Source organism: Spermophilus citellus (genome assembly GCF_964194105.1).
Source record: "Spermophilus citellus genome assembly, chromosome: 6".
NCBI classification, from domain to species: domain Eukaryota; kingdom Metazoa; phylum Chordata; class Mammalia; order Rodentia; family Sciuridae; genus Spermophilus; species Spermophilus citellus.
This window is the reverse complement of record NC_138187.1, coordinates 55,655,356-55,682,589: the sequence shown is the minus strand read 5'-3', so window position 1 is coordinate 55,682,589 and position 27,234 is coordinate 55,655,356.

Sequence of the window (27,234 nt, the reverse complement as noted above, 5' to 3'; positions counted from 1 at the left end):
TGATCATTACCTGAAAGTGTCATCAAGATTGGGTGAAAAAATGTGTGCTGAGATTTCAGGAAACTCATAGTTTTTTTGGAAGATGGCAACCCCTTTCCATGAAAGTGATTTGCGCCAGTCTCTGCTTAGGGCTACATCAATAGGAAAAAAACCATAGAGATAGAAATTGGAACTACTTCATTGTGTCAAGTTTCAAAGAGCTGGCACAAACCGTGTTTGGTTTAGAGTTCCAACTACATGTATCCATATAGGAGAAAACAGAGTGAAACCTAAAAATTAAAACTGTTACTGACAACGAACGGTTTAATCTAGAAGAACGAAATTTGGTGATCCAAGTGGTTTGGGGTACTGATCATTAACTTAAAGTGTCATCAAGATTGGGTGAAAAAATGTGTGCTGAGATTTCAGGTAACTCATAGTTTTTTGGAAGCTTGGCAACCCCTTTCCATGAAAGTGTTTTGCGACAGTCTCTGCTTAGGGCTACATCAATAGGAAACAAACCATAGAGATAAAACTTGGAACTACATTAATTGTCAAGTTTCAAAGAGCTAGCACAAACCGTCTTTGATTTAGAGTTCCAACTACATGTATCCATATAGGAGAAAACAGAGTGAAACCTGAAAATTAAAACAGTTACTGCCAACGCACGGTTTAACCTAGAAGAACGAAATTTGGTGAGCCAAGGAGGATTGGGGTACTGATCATTACCTGAAAGTGTCATCAAGTTTGGGTGAAAAAATGTGTGCTGAGATTTCAGGAAACTCGTAGTTTTTTGGAAGCTTGGCAACCCCTTTCCATTGAAGTGATATGCGCCAGTCTCTGCTTAGGACTACATCAATAGGAAACAAACCATAGAGATAGAACTTGGAACTGCTTTATTGTGTCAAGTTTCAAAGAGCTAGCACAAATCGTGTTTGATTTACAGTTTCAACTACATGTATCCATATAGGAGAAAACAGATTAAAACCTAAATATTAAAACTGTTAGTGCCAACGAATGGTTTAACCTAGAAGAATGAAATTAGGTGAGCCAAGGAGGATTGGGGTACTGATCATTACCTGAAAGTGTCATCAAGATTGGGTGAAAAAATGTGTGCTGAGATTTCAGGAAACTCATAGTTTTTTTGGAAGATGGCAACCCCTTTCCATGAAAGTGATTTGCGCCAGTCTCTGCTTAGGGCTACATCAATAGGAAAAAAACCATAGAGATAGAAATTGGAACTACTTCATTGTGTCAAGTTTCAAAGAGCTGGCACAAACCGTGTTTGGTTTAGAGTTCCAACTACATGTATCCATATAGGAGAAAACAGAGTGAAACCTAAAAATTAAAACTGTTACTGACAACGAACGGTTTAATCTAGAAGAACGAAATTTGGGGATCCAAGTGGTTTGGGGTACTGATCATTAACTTAAAGTGTCATCAAGATTGGGTGAAAAAATGTGTGCTGAGATTTCAGGAAACTCATAGTTTTTTGGAAGCTTGGCAACCCCTTTCCATGAAAGTGTTTTGCGACAGTCTCTGCTTAGGGCTACATCAATAGGAAACAAACCATAGAGATAAAACTTGGAACTACATTAATTGTCAAGTTTCAAAGAGCTAGCACAAACCGTCTTTGATTTAGAGTTCCAACTACATGTATCCATATAGGAGAAAACAGAGTGAAACCTGAAAATTAAAAAAGTTACTGCCAACGCACGGTTTAACCTAGAAGAATGAAATTTGGTGAGCCAAGGAGTATTGGGGTACTGATCATTACCTGAAAGTGTCATCAAGTTTGGGTAAAAAATGTGTGCTGAGATTTCAGGAAACTCGTAGTTTTTTGGAAGCTTGGCAACCCCTTTCCATGAAAGTGATTTGCACCAGTCTCTGCTTAGGGCTACATCAATAGGAAACAAACCATAGAGATAGAACATGGAACTACTTTATTTTGTCAAGTTTCAAAGTGCTAGCACAAACAGTCTTTGATTTAGATTTCCACCTACATGTACCCATATAGGAGAAAACAGAGTGAAACCTAAAAATTAAAACTCTTACTGCCAACGAACGGTTTAACCTAGAAGAACAAAATTTGGTGAGCCAAGTGGATTGGGGTACTGATCATTAACTTAAAGTGTCATCAAGATTGGGTGAAAAAATGTGTGCTGAGATTTCAGTAAACTCGTAGTTTTTTGGAAGCTTGGCAACCCCTTTCTATGAAAGTGTTTTGCGACAGTCTCTGCTTAGAGCTACATCAATAGGAACCAAAACATAGACATAGAACTTGGAACTACTTTATTTTGTCAAGTATCAAAGAGCTAACACAAACCGTGTTAGATTTAGAGTTCCAACTACATGTATCCATATAGGAGAAAACAGAGTGAAACCTGAAAATTAAAACAGTTACTGCCAACGAACGGTTTAACCTAGAAGAACGAAATTTGGTGAGCCAAGGAGGATTGGGGTACTGATCATTACCTGAAAGTGTCATCAAGTTTGGCTGAAAAAATGTGTGCTGAGATTTCAGGAAATTCGTAGTTTTTTGGAAGCTTGGCAACCCCTTTCCATGAAAGTGATTTGCGCCAGTCTCTGCTTAGGGCTACATCAATAGGATAAAAACCATAGAGAAAGAACTTGGAACTACATTATTGTGTCAAGTTTCAAAGAGCTGGCACAAACCGTGTTTAATTTAGAGTTCCAACTTCATGTATCCATATAGGAGAAAACAGAGAAAAACCTAAATATTAAAACTGTTACTGCCAAAGACCGGTTTAACCTAGAAGAATGAAAGTTGGTCAGCCAATTGGGATTGGGGTACTGATCATTACCTGAAAGTGTCTTCAAGATTGGGTGAAAAAATTTGTGCTGAGATTTCAGGAAACTCACAGTTTTTTGGAAGCTTGGCAACCTCTTTCCATGAAAGTGATTTGGGCCAGTCTCTGCTTAGGGCTACATCAATAGGAAACAAACCATAGAGATAGAACTTGGAACTACTTTATTTTGGCAAGTTTCAAAGACCTAGCACAAACCGTCTTTGATTTAGAGTTCCAACTACATGTATCCATATAGGAGAAAACAGAGTGAAACCTAAAAATTAAAACTGTTACTGCCAACGAACGGTTTAACCTAGAAGAACGAAATTTGGAATGCCAAGTCGGATTAAGGTACTGATCATTACCTGAAAGTGTCATCAAGCTTGGGTGAAAAAATGTGTGCTGAGATTTCAGGAAACTCGTAGTTTTTTGGAAGCTTGGCAACCACTTTCCATGAAAGTGATTTGCGAAAGTCTCTGCTTAGGGCTACATCAATAGGAAACAAACCATAGAGATAGAACTTGGAACTACTTTATTGTGTCAAGATTCAAAGAGCTAGCACAATTGTGTTTGATTTAGAGTTCCAACTACATGTATCCATATAGGAGAAAACAGAGTGAAACCTAAAAATTACAACTGTTACTGCCAACGAACGGTTTAACCTAGAAGAACGAAATTTGGTGAGCCAAGTGGGATTGGGGTACTGATCATTACCTGAAAGAGTCATCAAGTTTGGGTGAAAAAATGTGTGCTGAGATTTCAGGAAACTCGTGGTTTTTTGGAAGCTTGGCAACCCTTTTCCATGAAAGTGATTTGTGCCAGTCTCTGCTTAGGGCTACATCAATAGGAAACAAACCATAGAGATAGAACTTGGACCTACTTTATTGTGTCAAGATTCAAAGAGCTAGCACAAACCGTGTTTGATTTAGAGTTCCAACTACATGTATCCATATAGGAGAAAACAGAGTGAAACCTAAAAATTAAAACTGTTACTGCCAACGAACGGTTTAACCTAGCAGAACGAAATTTGGTGAGCCAAGTGGGATTGGGTACTGATCATTACCTGAAAGTGTCATCAAGATTGGGTGAAAAAATGTGTGTTGAGATTTCAGGAAACTCGTAGTTTTTTGGAAGCTTGGCAACCCCTTTCCATGAAAGTGTTATGCGCCCACCTCTGCTTAGGGCTACATCAATAGGAAACAAACCATAGAGATAGAACTTGGAACTACTTTATTGTGTCAAGTTTCAAAGAGCTAGGACAAACCGTCTTTGATTTAGAGTTCCAACGACATGTATCCATATAGGAGAAAACAGAGTGAAACCTGAAAATTAAAACTATTACTGCCATCGAACGGTTTAACCTAGAAGAACGAAATTTGGTGAGCCAAGTGGGATTGGGTTACTGATCATTACCTGAAAGTGTCATCAAGATTGGGTGAAAAAATATGTGCTGAGATTTCAGGAAACTCGTAGTTTTTTGGAAGCTTGGCAACCCCTTTCCATGAAAGTGATTTGCGCCCGCCTCTGCTTAGGGCTACATCAATAGGAAACAAACCATAGAGATAGAACTTGGAACTACTTTATTGTGTCAAGTTTCAAAGAGCTAGGACAAACCGTCTTTGATTTAGAGTTCCAACTACATGTATCCATATAGGAGAAAACAGAGTGAAACCTAAAAATTAAAACTGTTACTGCCAACGAATGGTTTAAACTAGAAGAACGAAATTTGGAATGCCAAGTCGGATTGGGGTACTGATCATTACCTGAAAGTGTCATCAAGCTTGGGTGAAAAAATGTGTGCTGAGATTTCAGGAAACTCGTAGTTTTTTGGAAGCTTGGCAACCCCTTTCCATGAAAGTGATTTGCGACAGTCTCTGCTTAGGGCTGCATCAATAGGAAACAAACCATAGATATAGAACTTGGAACTACTTTATTGTGTCAAGTTTCAAAGAGCTAGCACAAACCGTCTTTGATTTAGAGTTCCAACTACATGTATCCATATAGGAGAAAACAGAGTGAAACCTAAAAATTAAAACTGTTACTGCCAACGAACGGTTTAACCTAGAAGAACGAAATTTGGAATGCCAAGTCGGATTGGGGTACTGATCATTACCTGAAAGTGTCATCAAGCTTGGGTGAAAAAATATGTGCTGAGATTTCAGGAAACTCGTAGTTTTTTGGAAGCTTGGCAACCCCTTTCCATGAAAGTGATTTGCAACAGTCTCTGCTTAGGGCTACATCAATAGTAAAAAAACCATAGAGATAGAACTTGGAACTACTTTATTGTGTCAAGTTTCAAAGAGCTAGCACAAACCGTGTTTGATTTAGAGTTCCAACTACATGTATCCATATAGGAGAAAACAGAGTGAAACCTAAATATTAAAATTGTTAGTGCCAACGAATGGTTTAACCTTGAAGAATGAAATTTGGTGAGCCAAGGAGGATTTGGGTACTGATCATTACCTGAAATTGTCATCAAGCTTGGGTTAAAAAATGTGTGCTGAGATGTCAGGAAACTCACAGTTTTTTGGAACCTTGGCAACCCCTTTCCATGAAAGTGATTTGGGCCAGTCTCTGCTTAGGGCTACATCAATAGGAAAGAAACCATAGAGATAGAACTTGGAACTACTTTATTGTGTCAAGTTTCAAAGAGCTAGCACAAACCGTCTTTGATTTAGAGTTCCAACTACATGTATCCATATAGGAGAAAACAGAGTGAAACCTAAAAATTAAAACTGTTACTGCCAACGAACGGTTTAAACTAGAAGAACGAAATTTGGTGAGCCAAGTGGGATTGGGATACTGATCATTACCTGAAAGTGTCATCAAGATTGGGTGAAAAAATGTGTGCTGAGATTTCAAAAAACTCGTAGTTTTTTGGAAGATTGGCAACCACTTTCCATGAAAGTGATTTGCGACAGTCTCTGCTTAGAGCTACATCAATAGGAAACAAACCATAGAGATAGAACTTGGAACTACTTGATTGTGTCAAGTTTCAAAGAGCTAGCACAAACCGTGTTTGATTTAGAGTTCCAACTACATGTATCCATATAGGAGAAAACAGAGTGAAACCTAAAAATTAAAACTGTTACTGCCAACGAACAGTTTAACCTAGAAGAACGAAATTTGGAATGCCAAGTCGGATTGGGGTACGGATCATTACCTGAAAGTGTCATCAAGATTGGGTGAAAAAATGTGTGCTGAGATTTCAGGAAACTCATAGTTTTTTGGAAGATGGCAACCCCTTTCCATGAAAGTGATTTGCGCCAGTCTCTGCTTAGGGCTACATCAGTAGGAAAAAAACCATAGAGATAGAAATTGGAACTACTTCATTGTGTCAAGTTTCAAAGAGCTGGCACAAACCGTGTTTGGTTTAGAGTTCCAACTACATGTATCCATATAGGAGAAAACAGAGTGAAACCTAAAAATTAAAACTGTTACTGACAACGAACAGTTTAATCTAGAAGAACGAAATTTGGTGATCCAAGTGGTTTGGGGTACTGATCATTAACTTAAAGTGTCATCAAGATTGGGTGAAAAAATGTGTGCTGAGATTTCAGGAAACTCACAGTTTTTTGGAAGCTTGGCAACCTCTTTCCATGAAAGTGATTTGGGCCAGTCTCTGCTTAGGGCTACATCAATAGGAAACAAACCATAGAGATAGAACTTGGAACTACTTTATTGTGTCAAGTTTCAAAGACCTAGCACAAACCGTCTTTGATTTAGAGTTCCAAATACATGTATCCATATAGGAGAAAACAGAGTGAAACCTAAAAATTAAAACTATTACTGCCAACGAACGGTTTAACCTAGAAGAACGAAATTTGGAATGCCAAGTCGGATTAAGGTACTGATCATTACCTGAAAGTGTCATCAAGCTTGGGTGAAAAAATGTGTGCTGAGATTTCAGGAAACTCGTAGTTTTATGGAAGCTTGGCAACCACTTTCCATGAAAGTGATATCGACAGTCTCTGCTTAGGGCTACATCAATAGGAAACAAACCATAGAGATAGAACTTGGAACAACTTTATTGTGTCAAGATTCAAAGAGCTAGCACAATTGTGTTTGATTTAGAGTTCCAACTACATGTATCCATATAGGAGAAAACAGAGTGAAACCTAAAAATTTAAACTGTTACTGCCAACGAACGGTTTAACCTAGAAGAACGAAATTTGGTGAGCCAAGTGGGATTGGGGTACTGATCATTACCTGAAAGTGTCATCAAGTTTGGGTGAAAAAATGTGTGCTGAGATTTCAGGAAACTCGTCGTTTTTTGGAAGCTTGGCAACCCTTTTCCATGAAAGGGATTTGCGCCGGTCACTGCTTAGGGCTACATCAGTAGGAAACAAACCATAGAGATAGAACTTGGAACTACTTTATTGTGTCAAGTTTCAAAGAGCTAGCACAAACCGTGTTTGATTTAGAGTTCCAACTACATGTATCCATATAGGAGAAAACAGATTGAAACCTAAATATTAAAACTGTTAGTGCCAACGAATGGTTTAACCTTGAAGAATGAAATTTGGTGAGCCAAGGAGGATTGGGGTACTGATCATTACCTGAAAGTGTCATCAAGATTGGGTGAAAAAATTTTTGCTGAGATTTCAGGAAACTCACAGTTTTTTGGAACCTTGGCAACCCCTTTCCATGAAAGTGATTTGGGCCAGTCACTGCTTAGGGCTACATCAATAGGAAAGAAACCATAGAGATAGAACTTGGAACTACTTTATTGTGTCAAGTTTCAAATACATAGCACAAACCGTCTTTGATTTAGAGTTCCAACTACATGTATCCATATAGGAGAAAACAGAGTGAAACCTAAAAATTAAAACTGTTACTGCCAACGAACAGTTTAACCTAGAAGAACGAAATTTGGAATGCCAAGTCGGATTGGGGTACGGATCATTACCTGAAAGTGTCATCAAGATTGGGTGAAAAAATGTGTGCTGAGATTTCAGGAAACTCATAGTTTTTTGGAAGATGGCAACCCCTTTCCATGAAAGTGATTTGCGCCAGTCTCTGCTTAGGGCTACATCAATAGGAAAAAAAACATAGAGATAGAAATTGGAACTACTTCATTGTGTCAAGTTTCAAAGAGCTGGCACAAACCGTGTTTGGTTTAGAGTTCCAACTACATGTATCCATATAGGAGAAAACAGAGTGAAACCTAAAAATTAAAACTGTTACTGACAACGAACGGTTTAATCTAGAAGAACGAAATTTGGTGATCCAAGTGGTTTGGGGTACTGATCATTAACTTAAAGTGTCATCAAGATTGGGTGAAAAAAAGTGTGCTGAGATTTCAGGTAACTCATAGTTTTTTGGAAGCTTGGCAACCCCTTTACATGAAAGTGTTTTGCGACAGTCTCTGCTTAGGGCTACATCAATAGGAAACAAACCATAGAGATAAAACTTGGAACTACATTAATTGTCAAGTTTCAAAGAGCTAGCACAAACCGTCTTTGATTTAGAGTTCCAACTACATGTATCCATATAGGAGAAAACAGAGTGAAACCTGAAAATTAAAACAGTTACTGCCAACGCACGGTTTAACCTAGAAGAACGAAATTTGGTGAGCCAAGGAGGATTGGGGTACTGATCATTACCTGAAAGTGTCATCAAGTTTGGGTGAAAAAATGTGTGCTGAGATTTCAGGAAACTCGTAGTTTTTTGGAAGCTTGGCAACCCCTTTCCATTGAAGTGATATGCGCCAGTCTCTGCTTAGGACTACATCAATAGGAAACAAACCATAGATATAGAACTTGGAACTACTTTATTGTGTCAAGTTTCAAAGAGCTAGCACAAATCGTGTTTGATTTACAGTTTCAACTACATGTATCCATATAGGAGAAAACAGATTAAAACCTAAATATTAAAACTGTTAGTGCCAACGAATGGTTTAACCTAGAAGAATGAAATTAGGTGAGCCAAGGAGGATTGGGGTACTGATCATTACCTGAAAGTGTCATCAAGATTGGGTGAAAAAATGTGTGCTGAGATTTCAGGAAACTCATAGTTTTTTGGAAGATGGCAACCCCTTTCCATGAAAGTGATTTGCGCCAGTCTCTGCTTAGGGCTACATCAATAGGAAAAAAAACATAGAGATAGAAATTGGAACTACTTCATTGTGTCAAGTTTCAAAGAGCTGGCACAAACCGTGTTTGGTTTAGAGTTCCAACTACATGTATCCATATTGGAGAAAACAGAGTGAAACCTAAAAATTAAAACTGTTACTGACAACGAACGGTTTAATCTAGAAGAACGAAATTTGGTGATCCAAGTGGTTTGGGGTACTGATCATTAACTTAAAGTGTCATCAAGATTGGGTGAAAAAATGTGTGCTGAGATTTCAGGAAACTCTTAGTTTTTTGGAAGCTTGGCAACCCCTTTCCATGAAAGTGTTTTGCGACAGTCTCTGCTTAGGGCTACATCAATAGGAAACAAACCATAGAGATAAAACTTGGAACTACATTAATTGTCAAGTTTCAAAGAGCTAGCACAAACCGTCTTTGATTTAGAGTTCCAACTACATGTATCCATATAGGAGAAAACAGAGTGAAACCTGAAAATTAAAACAGTTACTGCCAACGCACGGTTTAACCTAGAAGAACGAAATTTGGTGAGCCAAGGAGGATTGGGGTACTGATCATTACCTGAAAGTGTCATCAAGTTTGGGTGAAAAAATGTGTGCTGAGATTTCAGGAAACTCGTAGTTTTTTGGAAGCTTGGCAACCCCTTTCCATTGAAGTGATATGCGCCAGTCTCTTCTTAGGACTACATCAATAGGAAACAAACCATAGAGATAGAACTTGGAACTACTTTATTGTGCCAAGTTTCAAAGAGCTAGCAAAAACCGTGTTTGATTTAGAGTTCCAACTACATGTATCCATATAGGAGAAAACAGAGTGAAACCTAAAAATTAAAACTGTTACTGCCAACGAACGGTTTAACCTAGAAGAATGAAATTTGGTGAGCCAAGGAGGATTGGGGTACTGATCATTACCTGAAAGTGTCATCAAGCTTGGGTGAAAAAATGTGTGCTGAGATTTCAGGAAATTCGTAGTTTTTTGGAAGCTTGGCAACCACTTTCCATGAAAGTGATTTGCGACAGTCTCTGCTTAGGGCTACGTCAATAGGAAACAAACCATAGAGATAGAACTTGGAACTACTTTATTGTGTCAAGTTTCAAAGAGCTAGCACAAACCGTGTTTGATTTAGAGTTCCAACTACATGTATCCATATAGGAGAAAACAGAGTGAAACCTAAAAATTAAAACTGTTACTGCCAACGAACAGTTTAACCTAGAAGAACGAAATTTGGAATGCCAAGTCGGATTGGGGTACGGATCATTACCTGAAAGTGTCATCAAGATTGGGTGAAAAAATGTGTGCTGAGATTTCAGGAAACTCATAGTTTTTTGGAAGATGGCAACCCCTTTCCATGAAAGTGATTTGCGCCAGTCTCTGCTTAGGGCTACATCAATAGGAAAAAAACCATAGAGATAGAAATTGGAACTACTTCATTGTGTCAAGTTTCAAAGAGCTGGCACAAACCGTGTTTGGTTTAGAGTTCCAACTACATGTATCCATATAGGAGAAAACAGAGTGAAACCTAAAAATTAAAACTGTTACTGACAACGAACGGTTTAATCTAGAAGAACGAAATTTGGTGATCCAAGTGGTTTGGGGTACTGATCATTAACTTAAAGTGTCATCAAGATTGGGTGAAAAAATGTGTGCTGAGATTTCAGGTAACTCATAGTTTTTTGGAAGCTTGGCAACCCCTTTCCATGAAAGTGTTTTGCGACAGTCTCTGCTTAGGGCTACATCAATAGGAAACAAACCATAGAGATAAAACTTGGAACTACATTAATTGTCAAGTTTCAAAGAGCTAGCACAAACCGTCTTTGATTTAGAGTTCCAACTACATGTATCCATATAGGAGAAAACAGAGTGAAACCTGAAAATTAAAACAGTTACTGCCAACGCACGGTTTAACCTAGAAGAACGAAATTTGGTGAGCCAAGGAGGATTGGGGTACTGATCATTACCTGAAAGTGTCATCAAGTTTGGGTGAAAAAATGTGTGCTGAGATTTCAGGAAACTCGTAGTTTTTTGGAAGCTTGGCAACCCCTTTCCATTGAAGTGATATGCGCCAGTCTCTGCTTAGGACTACATCAATAGGAAACAAACCATAGAGATAGAACTTGGAACTACTTTATTGTGCCAAGTTTCAAAGAGCTAGCAAAAACCGTGTTTGATTTAGAGTTCCAACTACATGTATCCATATAGGAGAAAACAGAGTGAAACCTAAAAATTAAAACTGTTACTGCCAACGAACGGTTTAACCTAGAAGAATGAAATTTGGTGAGCCAAGGAGGATTGGGGTACTGATCATTACCTGAAAGTGTCATCAAGCTTGGGTGAAAAAATGTGTGCTGAGATTTCAGGAAATTCGTAGTTTTTTGGAAGCTTGGCAACCACTTTCCATGAAAGTGATTTGCGACAGTCTCTGCTTAGGGCTACATCAATAGGAAACAAACCATAGAGATAGAACTTGGAACTACTTTATTGTGTCAAGTTTCAAAGAGCTAGCACAAACCGTGTTTGATTTAGAGTTCCAACTACATGTATCCATATAGGAGAAAACAGAGTGAAACCTGAAAATTAAAACAGTTACGGCCAACGAACGGTTTAACCTAGAAGAATGAAATTTGGTTAGCCAATTGGGATTGGGGTAGTGATCATTACCTGAAAGTGTCATCAAGATTGGGTGAAAAAATGTGTGCTGAGATTTCAGGAAACTCGTAGTTTTTTGGAAGCTTGGCAACCCCTTTCCATGAAAGTGATTTGCGCCAGTCTCTGCTTAGGGCTACATCAATAGGAAACAAACCATAGAGATAGAACTTGGAACTACTTTATTGTGTCAAGATTCAAAGAGCTAGCACAAAGCGTCTTTGATTTAGAGTTCCAACTACATGTATCCATATAGGAGAAAACAGAGTGAAACCTGAAAATTAAAACTGTTACTGCCATCGAACGGTTTAACCTAGAAGAACGAAATTTGGTGAGCCAAGTGGGATTGGGGTACTGATCATTACCTGAAAGTGTCATCAAGATTGGGTGAAAAAATGTGTGCTGAGATTTCAGGAAACTCGTCGTTTTTTGGAAGCTTGGCAACCCCTTTCCATGAAAGTGTTTTGCGACAGTCTCTGCTTAGGGCTACATCAATAGGAAACAAACCATAGAGATAAAACTTGGAACTACATTAATTGTCAAGTTTCAAAGAGCTAGCACAAACCGTCTTTGATTTAGAGTTCCAACTACATGTATCCATATAGGAGAAAACAGAGTGAAACCTGAAAATTAAAACAGTTACTGCCAACGCACGGTTTAACCTAGAAGAACGAAATTTGGTGAGCCAAGGAGGATTGGGGTACTGATCATTACCTGAAAGTGTCATCAAGTTTGGGTGAAAAAATGTGTGCTGAGATTTCAGGAAACTCGTAGTTTTTTGGAAGCTTGGCAACCCCTTTCCATTGAAGTGATATGCGCCAGTCTCTGCTTAGGACTACATCAATAGGAAACAAACCATAGAGATAGAACTTGGAACTACTTTATTGTGCCAAGTTTCAAAGAGCTAGCAAAAACCGTGTTTGATTTAGAGTTCCAACTACATGTATCCATATAGGAGAAAACAGAGTGAAACCTAAAAATTAAAACTGTTACTGCCAACGAACGGTTTAACCTAGAAGAATGAAATTTGGTGAGCCAAGGAGGATTGGGGTACTGATCATTACCTGAAAGTGTCATCAAGCTTGGGTGAAAAAATGTGTGCTGAGATTTCAGGAAATTCGTAGTTTTTTGGAAGCTTGGCAACCACTTTCCATGAAAGTGATTTGCGACAGTCTCTGCTTAGGGCTACATCAATAGGAAACAAACCATAGAGATAGAACTTGGAACTACTTTATTGTGTCAAGTTTCAAAGAGCTAGCACAAACCGTGTTTGATTTAGAGTTCCAACTACATGTATCCATATAGGAGAAAACAGAGTGAAACCTGAAAATTAAAACAGTTACGGCCAACGAACGGTTTAACCTAGAAGAATGAAATTTGGTTAGCCAATTGGGATTGGCGTAGTGATCATTACCTGAAAGTGTCATCAAGATTGGGTGAAAAAATGTGTGCTGAGATTTCAGGAAACTCGTCGTTTTTTGGAAGCTTGGCAACCCCTTTCCATGAAAGTGATTTGCGCCCGCCTCTGCTTAGGGCTACATCAATAGGAAACAAACCATAGAGATAGAACTTGGAACTACTTTATTGTTTCAAGTTTCAAAGAGCTAGCACAAACCGTGTTTGATTTAGAGTTCCAACTACATGTATCCATATAGGAGAAAACAGAGTGAAACCTAAATATTTAAACTGTTACTGCCAACGAACGGTTTAACCTAGCAGAACGAAATTTGGTGAACCAAGTGGGATTGGGGTACTGATCATTACCTGAAAGTGTCATCAACCTTTGGTGAAAAAATGTGTGCTGAGATGTCAGGAAACTCGTAGTTTTTTGGAAGCTTGGCAACCACTTTCCATAAAAGTGATTTTTGCCAGTCTCTGCTTAGGGCTACATCAATAGGAAACAAACCATAGAGATAGAACTTGGAACTACTTTATTGTGTCATGTTTCAAAGAGCTAGCACAAACCGTGTTTGATTTAGAGTTCCAATTACATGTATCCATATAGGAGAAAACAGAGTGAAACCTAAAAATTAAAACTGTTACTGCCAACGAATGGTTTAAACTAGAAGAACGAAATTTGGAATGCCAAGTCGGATTGGGGTACTGATCATTACCTGAAAGTGTCATCAAGCTTGGGTGAAAAAATGTGTGCTGAGATTTCAGGAAACTCGTAGTTTTTTGGAAGCTTGGCAACCCCTTTCCATGAAAGTGATTTGCGACAGTCTCTGCTTAGGGCTGCATCAATAGGAAACAAACCATAGAGATAGAACTTGGAACTACTTTATAGTGTCAAGTTTCAAAGAGCTAGCACAAACCGTCTTTGATTTAGAGTTCCAACTACATGTATCCATATAGGAGAAAACAGAGTGAAACCTAAAAATTAAAACTGTTACTGCCAACGAACGGTTTAACCTAGAAGAACGAAATTTGGAATGCCAAGTCGGATTGGGGTACTGATCATTACCTGAAAGTGTCATCAAGCTTGGGTGAAAAAATATGTGCTGAGATTTCAGGAAACTCGTAATTTTTTGGAAGCTTGGCAACCCCTTTCCATGAAAGTGATTTGCAACAGTCTCTGCTTAGGGCTACATCAATAGGAAAAAAACCATAGAGATAGAACTTGGAACTACTTTATTGTGTCAAGTTTCAAAGAGCTAGCACAAACCGTGTTTGATTTAGAGTTCCAACTACATGTATCCATATAGGAGAAAACAGAGTGAAACCTAAATATTAAAATTGTTAGTGCCAACGAATGGTTTAACCTTGAAGAATGAAATTTGGTGAGCCAAGGAGGATTTGGGTACTGATCATTACCTGAAATTGTCATCAAGCTTGGGTTAAAAAATGTGTGCTGAGATGTCAGGAAACTCACAGTTTTTTGGAACCTTGGCAACCCCTTTCCATGAAAGTGATTTGGGCCAGTCTCTGCTTAGGGCTACATCAATAGGAAAGAAACCATAGAGATAGAACTTGGAACTACTTTATTGTGTCAAGTTTCAAAGAGCTAGCACAAACCGTCTTTGATTTAGAGTTCCAACTACATGTATCCATATAGGAGAAAACAGAGTGAAACCTAAAAATTAAAACTGTTACTGCCAACGAACGGTTTAAACTAGAAGAACGAAATTTGGTGAGCCAAGTGGGATTGGGATACTGATCATTACCTGAAAGTGTCATCAAGATTGGGTGAAAAAATGTGTGCTGAGATTTCAAAAAACTCGTAGTTTTTTGGAAGATTGGCAACCACTTTCCATGAAAGTGATTTGCGACAGTCTCTGCTTAGGGCTACATCAATAGGAAACAAACCATAGAGATAGAACTTGGAACTACTTGATTGTGTCAAGTTTCAAAGAGCTAGCACAAACCGTGTTTGATTTAGAGTTCCAACTACATGTATCCATATAGGAGAAAACAGAGTGAAACATAAAAATTAAAACTGTTACTGCCAACGAACAGTTTAACCTAGAAGAACGAAATTTGGAATGCCAAGTCGGATTGGGGTACGGATCATTACCTGAAAGTGTCATCAAGATTGGGTGAAAAAATGTGTGCTGAGATTTCAGGAAACTCGTAGTTTTTTGGAAAATGGCAACCCCTTTCCATGAAAGTGATTTGCGCCAGTCTCTGCTTAGGGCTACATCAATAGGAAAAAAACCATAGAGATAGAAATTGGAACTACTTCATTGTGTCAAGTTTCAAAGAGCTGGCACAAACCGTGTTTGGTTTAGAGTTCCAACTACATGTATCCATATAGGAGAAAACAGAGTGAAACCTAAAAATTAAAACTGTTACTGACAACGAACAGTTTAATCTAGAAGAACGAAATTTGGTGATCCAAGTGGTTTGGGGTACTGATCATTAACTTAAAGTGTCATCAAGATTGGGTGAAAAAATGTGTGCTGAGATTTCAGGAAACTCACAGTTTTTTGGAAGCTTGGCAACCTCTTTCCATGAAAGTGATTTGGGCCAGTCTCTGCTTAGGGCTACATCAATAGGAAACAAACCATAGAGATAGAACTTGGAACTACTTTATTGTGTCAAGTTTCAAAGACCTAGCACAAACCGTCTTTGATTTAGAGTTCCAAATACATGTATCCATATAGGAGAAAACAGAGTGAAACCTAAAAATTAAAACTGTTACTGCCAACGAACGGTTTAACCTAGAAGAACGAAATTTGGAATGCCAAGTCGGATTAAGGTACTGATCATTACCTGAAAGTGTCATCAAGCTTGGGTGAAAAAATGTGTGCTGAGATTTCAGGAAACTCATCGTTTTTTGGAAGCTTGGCAACCCTTTTCCATGAAAGGGATTTGCGCCGGTCACTGATTAGGGCTACATCAGTAGGAAACAAACCATAGAGATAGAACTTGGAACTACTTTATTGTGTCAAGTTTCAAAGAGCTAGCACAAACCGTGTTTGATTTAGAGTTCCAACTACATGTATCCATATAGGAGAAAACAGAGTGAAACCTAAATATTAAAATTGTTAGTGCCAACGAATGGTTTAACCTATAAGAACGAAATTTGGTGAGCAAAGGAGGATTTGGGTACTGATCATTACCTGAAAGTGTCATCAAGCTTGGGTGAAAAAATGTGTGCTGAGATGTCAGGAAACTAGTAGTTTTTTGGAAGCTTGGCAACCACTTTCCATAAAAGTGATTTTTGCCAGTCTCTGCTTAGGGCTACATCAATAGGAAACAAACCATAGAGATAGAACTTGGAACTACTTTATTGTGTCAAGTTTCAAAGAGCTAGCACAAACCGTGTTTGATTTAGAGTTCCAACTACATGTATCCATATAGGAGAAAACAGATTGAAACCTAAATATTAAAACTGTTAGTGCCAACGAATGGTTTAACCTTGAAGAATGAAATTTGGTGAGCCAAGGAGGATTGGGGTACTGATCATTACCTGAAAGTGTCATCAAGATTGGGTGAAAAAATTTTTGCTGAGATTTCAGGAAACTCACAGTTTTTTGGAACCTTGGCAACCCCTTTCCATGAAAGTGATTTGGGCCAGTCACTGCTTAGGGCTACATCAATAGGAAAGAAACCATAGAGATAGAACTTGGAACTACTTTATTGTGTCAAGTTTCAAAGACATAGCACAAACCGTCTTTGATTTAGAGTTCCAACTACATGTATCCATATAGGAGAAAACAGAGTGAAACCTAAAAATTAAAACTGTTACTGCCAACGAACAGTTTAACCTAGAAGAACGAAATTTGGAATGCCAAGTCGGATTGGGGTACGGATCATTACCTGAAAGTGTCATCAAGATTGGGTGAAAAAATGTGTGCTGAGATTTCAGGAAACTCATAGTTTTTTGGAAGATGGCAACCCCTTTCCATGAAAGTGATTTGCGCCAGTCTCTGCTTAGGGCTACATCAATAGGAAAAAAACCATAGAGATAGAAATTGGAACTACTTCATTGTGTCAAGTTTCAAAGAGCTGGCACAAACCGTGTTTGGTTTAGAGTTCCAACTACATGTATCCATATAGGAGAAAACAGAGTGAAACCTAAAAATTAAAACTGTTACTGACAACGAACGGTTTAATCTAGAAGAACGAAATTTGGTGATCCAAGTGGTTTGGGGTACTGATCATTAACTTAAAGTGTCATCAAGATTGGGTGAAAAAATGTGTGCTGAGATTTCAGGTAACTCATAGTTTTTTGGAAGCTTGGCAACCCCTTTCCATGAAAGTGTTTTGCGACAGTCTCTGCTTAGGGCTACATCAATAGGAAACAAACCATAGAGATAAAACTTGGAACTACATTAATTGTCAAGTTTCAAAGAGCTAGCACAAACCGTCTTTGATTTAGAGTTCCAACTACATGTATCCATATAGGAGAAAACAGAGTGAAACCTGAAAATTAAAACAGTTACTGCCAACGCACGGTTTAACCTAGAAGAACGAAATTTGGTGAGCCAAGGAGGATTGGGGTACTGATCATTACCTGAAAGTGTCATCAAGTTTGGGTGAAAAAATGTGTGCTGAGATTTCAGGAAACTCGTAGTTTTTTGGAAGCTTGGCAACCCCTTTCCATTGAAGTGATATGCGCCAGTCTCTGCTTAGGACTACATCAATAGGAAACAAACCATAGAGATAGAACTTGGAACTACTTTATTGTGTCAAGTTTCAAAGAGCTAGCACAAATCGTGGTTGATTTACAGTTTCAACTACATGTATCCATATAGGAGAAAACAGATTAAAACCTAAATATTAAAACTGTTAGTGCCAACGAATGGTTTAACCTAGAAGAATGAAATTAGGTGAGCCAAGGAGGATTGGGGTACTGATCATTACCTGAAAGTGTCATCAAGATTGGGTGAAAAAATGTGTGCTGAGATTTCAGGAAACTCATAGTTTTTTGGAAGATGGCAACCCCTTTCCATGAAAGTGATTTGCGCCAGTCTCTGCTTAGGGCTACATCAATAGGAAAAAAACCATAGAGATAGAAATTGGAACTACTTCATTGTGTCAAGTTTCAAAGAGCTGGCACAAACCGTGTTTGGTTTAGAGTTCCAACTACATGTATCCATATAGGAGAAAACAGAGTGAAACGTAAAAATTAAAACTGTTACTGACAACGAACGGTTTAATCTAGAAGAACGAAATTTGGTGATCCAAGTGGTTTGGGGTACTGATCATTAACTTAAAGTGTCATCAAGATTGGGTGAAAAAATGTGTGCTGAGATTTCAGGAAACTCATAGTTTTTTGGAAGCTTGGCAACCCCTTTCCATGAAAGTGTTTTGCGACAGTCTCTGCTTAGGGCTACATCAATAGGAAACAAACCATAGAGATAAAACTTGGAACTACATTAATTGTCAAGTTTCAAAGAGCTAGCACAAACCGTCTTTGATTTAGAGTTCCAACTACATGTATCCATATAGGAGAAAACAGAGTGAAACCTGAAAATTAAAACAGTTACTGCCAACGCACGGTTTAACATAGAAGAATGAAATTTGGTGAGCCAAGGAGTATTGGGGTACTGATCATTACCTGAAAGTGTCATCAAGTTTGGGTAAAAAATGTGTGCTGAGATTTCAGGAAACTCGTAGTTTTTTGGAAGCTTGGCAACCCCTTTCCATGAAAGTGATTTGCACCAGTCTCTGCTTAGGGCTACATCAATAGGAAACAAACCATACAGATAGAACATGGAACTACTTTATTTTGTCAAGTTTCAAAGTGCTAGCACAAACAGTCTTTGATTTAGATTTCCACCTACATGTACCCATATAGGAGAAAACAGAGTGAAACCTAAAAATTAAAACTCTTACTGCCAACGAACGGTTTAACCTAGAAGAACAAAATTTGGTGAGCCAAGTGGTTTGGGGTACTGATCATTAACTTAAAGTGTCATCAAGATTGGGTGAAAAAATGTGTGCTGAGATTTCAGGAAACTCGTAGTTTTTTGGAAGCTTGGCAACCCCTTTCCATGAAAGTGTTTTGCGACAGTCTCTGCTTAGAGCTACATCAATAGGAACCAAAACATAGACATAGAACTTGGAACTACTTTATTTTGTCAAGTATCAAAGAGCTAACACAAACCGTGTTGGATTTAGAGTTCCAACTACATGTATCCATATAGGAGAAAACAGAGTGAAACCTGAAAATTAAAACAGTTACTGCCAACGAACGGTTTAACCTAGAAGAACGAAATTTGGTGAGCCAAGGAGGATTGGGGTACTGATCATTACCTGAAAGTGTCATCAAGTTTGGCTGAAAAAATGTGTGCTGAGATTTCAGGAAATTCGTAGTTTTTTGGAAGCTTGGCAACCCCTTTCCATGAAAGTGATTTGCGCCAGTCTCTGCTTAGGGCTACATCAATAGGATAAAAACCATAGAGATAGAACTTGGAACTACATTATTGTGTCAAGTTTCAAAGAGCTGGCACAAACCGTGTTTAATTTAGAGTTCCAACTTCATGTATCCATATAGGAGAAAACAGAGAAAAACCTAAATATTAAAACTGTTACTGCCAAAGACCGGTTTAACCTAGAAGAATGAAAGTTGGTCAGCCAATTGGGATTGGGGTACTGATCATTACCTGAAAGTGTCTTCAAGATTGGGTGAAAAAATTTGTGCTGAGATTTCAGGAAACTCACAGTTTTTTGGAAGCTTGGCAACCTCTTTCCATGAAAGTGATTTGGGCCAGTCTCTGCTTAGGGCTACATCAATAGGAAACAAACCATAGAGATAGAACTTGGAACTACTTTATTTTGTCAAGTTTCAAAGACCTAGCACAAACCGTCTTTGATTTAGAGTTCCAACTACATGTATCCATATAGGAGAAAACAGAGTGAAACCTAAAAATTAAAACAGTTACTGCCAACGAACGGTTTAACCTAGAAGAACGAAATTTGGAATGCCAAGTCGGATTAAGGTACTGATCATTACCTGAAAGTGTCATCAAGCTTGGGTGAAAAAATGTGTGCTGAGATTTCAGGAAACTCGTAGTTTTTTGGAAGCTTGGCAACCACTTTCCATGAAAGTGATTTGCGAAAGTCTCTGCTTAGGGCTACATCAATAGGAAACAAACCATAGAGATAGAACTTGGAACTACTTTATTGTGTCAAGATTCAAAGAGCTAGCACAATTGTGTTTGATTTAGTGTTCCAACTACATGTATCCATATAGGAGAAAACAGAGTGAAACCTAAAAATTACAACTGTTACTGCCAACGAACGGTTTAACCTAGAAGAACGAAATTTGGTGAGCCAAGTGGGATTGGGGTACTGATCATTACCTGAAAGTGTCATCAAGTTTGGGTGAAAAAATGTGTGCTGACATTTCAGGAAACTCGTGGTTTTTTGGAAGCTTGGCAACCCTTTTCCATGAAAGGGATTTGCGCCAGTCACTGCTTAGGGCTACATCAATAGGAAACAAACCATAGAGATAGAACTTGGAACTACTTTATTGTGTCAAGTTTCAAAGAGCTAGCACAAACCGTGTTTGTTTTAGAGTTCCAACTACATGTATCCATATAGGAGAAAACAGAGTGAAACCTAAAAATTAAAACTGTTACTGTCAACGAACGGTTTAACATAGCAGAACGAAATTTGGTGAGCCAAGTGGGATTGGGGTACTGATCATTACCTGAAAGTGTCATAAAGATTGGGTGAAAAAATGTGTGCTGAGATTTCAGGAAACTCGTAGTTTTTTGGAAGCTTGGCAACCCCTTTCCATGAAAGTGATTTGCGCCCGTCTCTGCTAAGGGCTACATCAATAGGAAACAAACAATAGAGATAGAACTTGGAACTACTTTATTGTGTCAAGTTTCAAAGAGCTAGGACAAACCGTCTTTGATTTAGAGTTCCAACTACATGTATCCATATAGGAGAAAACAGAGTGAAACCTGAAAATTAAAACTGTTACTGCCAACGAACGGTTTAACCTAGAAGAACGAAATTTGGTGAGCCAAGTGGGATTGGGGTACTGATCATTAACTGAAAGTGTCATCAAGATTGGGTGAAAAAATGTGTGTTGAGATTTCAGGAAACTCGTAGTTTTTTGGAAGCTTTGCAACCCCTTTCCATGTAAGTGATTTGCGCCAGTCTCTGCTTAGGGCTACATCAATAGGAAACAAACCATAGAGATAGAAATTGGAACTACTCTATTGTGTCAAGTTTCAAAGAGCCAGCACAAACCGTGTTTGATTTAGAGTTCAAAGTACATGTATCCATATAGGAGAAAACAGAGTGAAACCTAGAAATTAACACTGTTACTGAAAGAACGAAATTTGGTGAGCCAAGCGGGATTGGGGTACTGATCATTACCTGAATGTGTCATCAAGATTGGGTGCAAAGGGTGTGCAGAGATTTCAGGAAACTTGTAGTTTTTTGGAAGCTTGGCAACCCCTTTCCATGAAAGTGATTTGCGCCCGCCTCTGCTTAGGGCTACATCAATAGGAAACAAACCATAGAGATAGAACTTGGAACTACTTTATTGTGTCAAGTTTCAAAGAGCTAGGACAAACCGTCTTTGATTTAGAGTTCCAACTACATGTATCCATATAGGAGAAAACAGAGTGAAACCTGAAAATTAAAACTGTTACTGCCAACGAACGGTTTAACCTAGAAGAACGAAATTTGGTGAGCCAAGTGGGATTGGGGTAGTGATCATTACCTGAAAGTGTCATCAAGATTGGGTGAAAAAATGTGTGCTGAGATTTCAGGAAACTCGTAGTTTTTTGGAAGCTTGGCAACCCCTTTCCATGTAAGTGATTTGCGCCAGTCTCTGCTTAGGGCTACATCAATAGGAAAGAAACCATAGAGATAGAATTTGGAACTACTCTATTGTGTCAAGTTTCAAAGAGCCAGCACAAACCGTGTTTGATTTAGAGTTCAAACTACATGAATCCATATAGGAAAAAACAGAGTGATACCTAAAATTTAAAACTGTTACTGCCAATGTACGGTTTAACCTAGAAGAACGAAATTTGGTGAGCCAAGTGGGATTGGGATACTGATCATTACCTGAAAGTGTCATAAAGATTGGGTGAAAAAATGTGTGCTGAGATTTCAGGAAACTCGTAGTTTTTTGGAAGGTTGGCAACCCCTTTCCATGAAAGTGATTTGCGCCATCTCTGCTTAGGGCTACATCAATAGGAAACAAACCATAGAGATAGAACATGGACCTACTTTATTGTGTCAAGATTCAAAGAGCTAGCACAAACCGTGTTTGATTTAGAGTTCCAACTACATGTATCCATATCGGAGAAAGCAGAGTGAAACCTAAAAATTAAAACTGTTACTGCCAAGGAACGGTTTAAACTAGAAGAACGAAATTTGGTGAGCCAAGTGGGATTGGGGTACTGATCATTACCTGAAAGTGTCATCAAGATTGGGTGAAAAAATGTGTGCTGAGATTTCAGGAAACTCGTAGTTTTTTGGAATGTTGGCAACCCCTTTCCAGAAAGTGATTTAAGCCATCTCTGCTTAGGGCTACATCAATAGGAAACAAACCATAGAGATAGAACTTGGACCTACTTTATTGTGTCAGGATTCAAAGAGCTAGCACAAACTATGTTTGATTTAGAGTTCCAACTACATGTATCCATATCGGAGAAAACAGAGTGAAACCTAAAAATTAAAACTGTTACTGCCAACGAACGGTTTAACCTAGAAGAACGAAGTTTTGTGAGCCAAGTGGGATTGGGGTACTGATCATTACCTGAAAGTGTCATCAAGATTGGGTGAAAAAATGTGTGCTGAGATTTCAGGAAACTCGTAGTTTTTTGGAAGCTTGGCAACCCCTTTCCATGAAAGTGATTTGCGCCCGCCTCTGCTTAGGGCTACATCAATAGGAAACAAACCATAGAGATAGAACTTGGAACTACTTTATTGTGTCAAGTTTCAAAGAGCTAGGACAAACCGTCTTTGATTTAGAGTTCCAACTACATGTATCCATATAGGAGAAAACAGAGTGAAACCTGAAAATTAAAACTGTTACTGCCAACGAACGGTTTAACCTAGAAGAACGAAATTTGGTGAGCCAAGTGGGATTGGGGTAGTGATCATTACCTGAAAGTGCCATCAAGATTGGGTGAAAAAATGTGTGCTGAGATTTCAGGAAACTCGTAGTTTTTTGGAAGCTTGGCAACCCCTTTCCATGAAAGTGATTTGCGCCAGTCTCTGCTTAGGGCTACATCAATAGGAAACAAACCATAGAGATAGAACTTGGAACTACTTTATTGTGTCAAGATTCAAAGAGCTAGCACAAACCGTCTTTGATTTAGAATTCCAACTACATGTATCCATATAGTAGAAAACAGAGTGAAACCTAAAAATTAAAACTCTTCCTGCCAACGAACGGTTTAACCTAGAAGAACGAAATTTGGTGAGCCAAGTGGGATTGGGGTACAGATCATTACCTGAAAGTGTCATCAAGATTGGGTGAAAAAAATGTGTGCTGAGATTTCAGGAAACTCGTAGTTTTTTGGTAGGTTGGCAACCCCTTTCCATGAAAGTGATTTGCGCCATCTCTGCTTAGGGCTACATCAATAGGAAACAAACCATAGAGATAGAACTTGGACCTACTTTATTGTGTCAAGATTCAAAGAGCTAGCACAAACCGTGTTTGATTTAGAGTTCCAACTACATGTATCCATATCGGAGAAAACAGAGTGAAACCTAAAAATTAAAACTGTTACTGCCAACGAACGGTTTAACCTAGAAGAACGAAATTTGGTGAGACAAGTGGGATTGGGGTACTGATCATTACCTGAAAGTGTCATCAAGATTGGGTGAAAAAATGTGTGCTGAGATTTTAGGAAACTCATAGTTTTTTGGAAGCTTGGCAACCCCTTTCCATGAAAGTGATTTGCGCCCGTCTCTGCTTAGGGCTACATCAATAGGAAACAAACCATAGAGATAGAACTTGGAACTACTTTATTGTGTCAAGTTTCAAAGAGCTAGGACAAACCGTCTTTGATTTAGAGTTCCAACTACATGTATCCATATAGGAGAAAACAGAGTGAAACCTGAAAATTAAAACTGTTACTGCCAACGAACGGTTTAACGTAGAAGAACGAAATTTGGTGAGCCAAGTGAGATTGGGGTACTGATCATTAACTGAAAGTGTCATTAAGATTGGGTGAAAAAATGTGTGCTGAGATTTCAGGAAACTCGTAGTTTTTTGGAAGCTTGGCAACCCCTTTCCATGAAAGTGATTTGCGCCCGCCTCTGCTTAGGGCTACATCAATAGGAAACAAACCATAGAGATAGAACTTGGAACTACTTTATTGTGTCAAGTTTCAAAGAGCTAGGACAAACCGTCTTTGATTTAGAGTTCCAACTACATGTATCCATATAGGAGAAAACAGAGTGAAACCTGAAAATTAAAACTCTTACTGCCAACGAACGGTTTAACCTAGAAGAACGAAATTTGGTGAGCCAAGTGGGATTGGGGTACTGATCATTACCTGAAAGTGTCATCAAGATTGGGTGAAAAAATGTGTGCTGAGATTTTAGGAAACTCATAGTTTTTTGGAAGCTTGGCAACCCCTTTCCATGAAAGTGATTTGCGCCCGTCTCTGCTTAGGGCTACATCAATAGGAAACAAACCCTAGAGATAGAACTTGGAACTACTTTATTGTGTCAAGTTTCAAAGAGCTAGGACAAACCGTCTTTGATTTAGAGTTCCAACTACATGTATCCATATAGGAGAAAACAGAGTGAAACCTGAAAATTAAAACTGTTACTGCCAACGAACGGTTTAACGTAGAAGAACGAAATTTGGTGAGCCAAGTGAGATTGGGGTACTGATCATAACTGAAAGTGTCATCAAGATTGGGTGAAAAAATGTGTGCTGAGATTTCAGGAAACTCGTAGTTTTTTGGAAGCTTGGCAACCCCTTTCCATGTAAGTGATTTGCGCCAGTCTCTGCTTAGGGCTACATCAATAGGAAACAAACCTTACAGATAGAATTTGGAACTACTCCATTGTGTCAAGTTTCAAAGAGCCAGAACAAACCGTGTTTGATTTAGAGTTCAAACTACATGAAACCATATAGGAAAAAACAGAGTGAAACCTAAAATTTAAAACTGTTACTGCCAATGAACGGTTTAACCTAGAAGAACGAAATTTGGTGAGCCAAGTGGAATTGGGATACTGATCATTACCTGAACGTGTCATCAAATAGGGTGAAAAAATATGTGCCGAGATTTCTGGAAACTCGTAGTTTTTTGGATTCTTCGCAACCCCTTTCCATGAAAGTGATTTGTGCCAGTCTCTGCTTAGGGCTACATCAATAGGAAACAAACCATAGAGTTAGAACTTGGAACTACTTTATTGTGTCAAGATTCAAAGAGCTAGCACAAACCGTGTTTGATTTAGAGTTCCAACTACATGTATCCATATAGGAGAAAATAGAGTGAAATCTAAAAATTAAAACTGTTACTGCCAACGAACGGTTTAACCTAGAAGAACGAAATTTGGTTAGCCAAGTGGGATTGGGGTAGTGATCATTACCTGAAAGTGTCATCAAGATTGGGTGAAAAAATGTGTGCTGAGATTTCAGGAAACTCGTGGTTTTTTGGAAGCTTGGCAACCCCTTTCCATGAAAGTGATTTGCGCCAGTCTTTGCTTAGGGCTACATCAATAGGAAACAAACCATAGAGATAGAACTTGGAACTACTTTATTGTGTCAAGATTCAAAGAGCTAGCACAAACCGTCTTTGATTTAGAGTTCCAACTACATGTATCCATATAGGAGAAAACAGAGTGAAATCTAAAAATTAAAACTGTTACTGCCAACGAACGGTTTAACCTAGAAGAACAAAATTTGGTGAGCCAAGTGGGATTGGGGAACTGATCATTACCTGAAAGTGTCATCAAGATTGGGTTAAAAAAATGTGTGCTGAGATTTCAGGAAACTCGTAGTTTTTTGGAAGGTTGGCAACCCCTTTCCATGAAAGTGATTTGCGCCATCTCTGCTTAGGGCTACATCAATAGGAAACAAACCATAGAGATAGAACTTGGACCTACTTTATTGTGTCAAGATTCAAAGAGCTAGCACAAACCGTGTTTGATTTAGAGTTCCAACTACATGTATCCATATCGGAGAAAACAGAGTGAAACCTAAAAATTAAAACTGTTACTGCCAATGAACGGTTTAACCTAGAAGAACGAAATTTGGTGAGCCAAGAGGGATTGGGGTACTGATCATTACCTGAAAGTGTCATCAAGATTGGGTGAAAAAATGTGTGCTGAGATTTTAGGAAACTCGTAGTTTTTTGGAAGCTTGGCAACCCCTTTCCATGAAAGTGATTTGCGCCAGTCTCTGCTTAGGGCTACATCAATAGGAAACAAACCATAGAGATAGAACTTGGAACTACTTTATTGTGTCAAGTTTCAAAGAGCTAGGACAAACCGTCTTTGATTTAGAGTTCCAACTACATGTATCCATATAGGAGAAAACAGAGTGAAACCTGAAAATTAAAACTGTTACTGCCAACGAACGGTTTAACGTAGAAGAACGAAATTTGGTGAGCCAAGTGAGATTGGGGTACTGATCATTAACTGAAAGTGTCATCAAGATTGGGTGAAAAAATGTGTGCTGAGATTTCAGGAGACTCGTAGTTTTTTGGAAGCTTGGCAACCCCTTCCCATGTAAGTGATTTCGCCATTCTCTGCTTAGGGCTACATCAATAGGAAAAAAACCATAGAGATAGAATTTGGAACTACTCTATTGTGTCAAGTTTCAAAGAGCCAGCACAAACCGTGTTTGATTTAGAGTTCAAACTACATGAATCCATATAGGAGAAAACAGAGTGAAACCTAAAATTTAAAACTGTTACTGCCAATGTATGGTTTAACCTAGAAGAACGAAATTTGGTGAGCCAAGTGGGATTGGGATACTGATCATTACCTGAAAGTGTCATAAAGATTGAGTGAAAAAATGTGTGCTGAGATTTCAAAAAACTCGTAGTTTTTTGGAAGTTTGGCAACCCCTTTCCATGAAAGCGATTTGCGCCATCTCTGCTTAGGGCTACATCAATAGGAAACAAACCATAGAGATAGAACTTGGACCTACTTTATTGTGTCAAGATTCAAAGAGCTAGCACAAACCGTGTTTGATTTAGAGTTCCAACTACATGTATCCATATCGGAGAAAACAGAGTGAAACCTAAAAATTAAAACTGTTACTGCCAACGAACGGATTAACCTAGAAGAACGAAATTTGGTGTGCCAAGTGGGATTGG